The sequence below is a fragment of the Lontra canadensis genome, unplaced genomic scaffold (genome assembly GCF_010015895.1).
Source record: "Lontra canadensis isolate GAN:19392208 unplaced genomic scaffold, GSC_riverotter_1.0 scaffold23, whole genome shotgun sequence".
NCBI classification, from domain to species: domain Eukaryota; kingdom Metazoa; phylum Chordata; class Mammalia; order Carnivora; family Mustelidae; genus Lontra; species Lontra canadensis.
Genome location: NW_022631017.1, coordinates 14,061,899 through 14,064,746, shown reverse-complemented (window position 1 = coordinate 14,064,746; position 2,848 = coordinate 14,061,899). Strand labels below are relative to the sequence as shown.

Genomic DNA, 2,848 nt, shown 5'->3' with positions numbered 1-2,848 from the left:
TATTCTAAGACAACTTTCTCTGAAAAGTAGAAAATAATTCATGCCAGGTTCATGAGATGATTTTACTAATATTATTCAAGCATCAGAACTTCAAAAACAAGTTTATGCTTGTTTATGCTTTTCCAGGAGGATTAATTTGCTTTCACAATATTAATGCCCCAACCAAATATCAAGATTGGATGGTTCGAGTTGAAATCTCACATTAATGGCAATGAGAGGTCAGAACTGACTCACCAGAAGTGGGAAGCTGTGCCCCTTAACACCCATCCTTCTCTTGACAACGAAACTGTCAGTGAAAACCCTGCCTTTAGGTGATGACATTGAAAGGAGGGTGCTTAGAATATTTAAAAATAGCAAACCTTCCAATTCAAAACATCTAATTATATACAATTAATTAATATGCAAATTAGGAAATACAGCCTCTGGTTACCTCCTTCGGGTCCCTGGTACCTGTGGGAAGCAGCATGTTAGCTGTAGGTGTTCACCTCAAATGGCAGGCCATTCGAACCGGGGCCACTGAATGCTCTCTGACTAGAAAGTATTGTGTCTATAAAAAGTGATTAAGCCATAATGTTGAAATAGCACTTTCTGAAATTGTGGCAAAATATACATAAAATTTACCAATTTAGCCATTTTTAAGTGTACAGTTTTGTGGCTATTAAGTACACCTACAAGGATGTGTAAACATTATCGCTATCCATTTCCAGAACATTTTTTTTATCATCCCAAACAGAATTAAACATTAAACAATAACTCCCCACTCCACCTAGCCCCTGGTAACCATGAAATATCACTTTTTTTTCTTTGTTTTTATTTAAATTCCAGCTAGTTAACATGTAGTGTAATATTAGTTTCAAGTGCACAATATAGTGGATTCAGCACTTCCACACAACACCTGGTGCTCACTGGGACAAGCGCCCTCCTTCATCCCCATCACCTTTTTAAACCCCGCACCCACTTCCTTCTGGTAACCATGAAATACCACTTTTTAAGCACATTTATTTAGCATGTCTGGTGTGAGAAAGTCATTTTGCAAAAAGGAAAAGCAAGGGAGTCAGAAAATGGCAAAACTCCACAAGAGTTATTGTAGTGAAAATCGTCATCTTGCCCCTCTTCTCCTAGCCCAGAATGAGCATCAGAATCGTCTAGGATGTGTGCTCGCTTCAGCAGGACATATACTAAAAAACTGGAATGATACAGAGAAGATTAGCATGGCCCCTGCGCAAGGATGACATGCAAATTCGGGAAGCGTTCCATAGTTTTGTGGAGCATAAGAAATAATACGGAGGACATGGGGAGATGGAGAGGGGAAGAGAGTTGTGGGAAATTGGAGGGGGAGACGAACCATGAGAGACTGTGGACTCTGAGGAACTAACTGAGGGTCTTGGAGGAGAGGGCTGTAGGAGGTTGGGTGAGCCTGGTGGTGAGTATTATGGAGGGCACGTATTGCATGGAGCACTGGGTGTGGTGCATAAACAATGAATTCTGGAACACTGAAAAGAAATTTTAAAAATAAATAAGAATTAAAAAAAAAAAAAAAAGAATCGTCTAGGATGTGAAAGGTCCTTGCATGTAGAAAGTGAATGAAAGTGACACCCAATCCGAGATGTGTCTGCTGACCACGGAGGAAGCTCCCACAGAGTAAGGAAGTCGGGGAACCCAGAGAAGCCCAGGCAAGGCTGGGAGGCAGGGGCCTGCCTGGGACCAGCAGCGGGGGCGAGACCTCGGTTTCATCTAAAAACTTCAGTCTCAACATTTTCCCAAAACTATACTTTTAATTACTGCCCCAAAGAACATTGCTCTACAGTTGGAAACACCTACACAATTACATCTTGAATAAAATTCAGTCCCTAAACCAACCACAGTTCACACGTTTAAAAAAGCATATAAAAATGTTAATGAAGATATTAATGATAATAATGACCTATCTTTAATCTGGACTCCTGGAGTCTCTTCCTTAATGCTTTATTTACAATCTTAGGCACCTACGGTAACTGGCCCCTTTCCAGGATACCATTTCTTTGGAAAGCACATGGATTTCATTGTGAAGGAAATACACTTAAAGCCTTTCTAGGCTCCCTTCCCCCTTGGCGTTTTGCTAATGTGTACCAGAACATTCTTGAAAGGAGAAAAAAGAAAAAAAGACAAAGAAATGCTTTGTAAAGAAAAGCATTCTTTTCTTTGTAAAGAAAAGAAAAATGCTGGCATTTCTAGCACCACTGCCTTCTTTAATGTGCAACCTAGTTAAGAGAACCAGAAATAGTTGTTGTGTGCAGTGCTTTCTAGAATAACAGCTAACCTTCATTTGAATACTTACGACCTGTCAGCCACTGCTACTACATTCTTCCTGTGGATAATCTCACTTGTTCCACACCACTACTGGAGAAGGTAGGAATCATTTTTATCAATACTGCGTGTATTGAGGAAATTGAGGCTTAACGACTTGAAGCAACTTGCCCAGAATCACATAGCAAGTAAGTGGTCTAGCCAGAATTTGAACCCCAAGGAGTCTGACTCCAGGGGCCTCGCTGAATTAAATTACACTGATTTAATTTATGCAAAATCTCTATAGTGTATACATTTTTACTTTTATTTTACAGATGAGAAAACTGGAGTTTAGAGTAGTTCATTGATTGGCACAAGATTGCAGCAATTACGTCAATGAGCAGAGAAATCAGGCTTGGTGGTGCGTTGGACGCTAAACCCTTGTCCATCCCCTTAAACACACATCTCTGAGCTGTGCTCATTCCCCGCGGAGCAAGAGCGGTGTGGTGGCAGCTTGTGATTCCCGCAAAGCTGTTGCTTCTGGGAGGACTCCAGGGTCTGAGAGATCTTTGCACATATTCTC

At 40.8% G+C, this 2,848-nt stretch overlaps 1 non-coding gene across 1 annotated transcript; it reads left to right on the top strand.

Moving 5' to 3' along the window:
• Positions 1 to 1,154: 1,154 nt before the first annotated feature.
• On the top strand, positions 1,155 to 1,263 carry LOC116870615. The gene has a single exon (XR_004383261.1). It is a non-coding gene; the product is annotated as a U6 spliceosomal RNA (small nuclear RNA).
• The last annotated feature ends 1,585 nt before the right edge of the window (positions 1,264 to 2,848 follow it).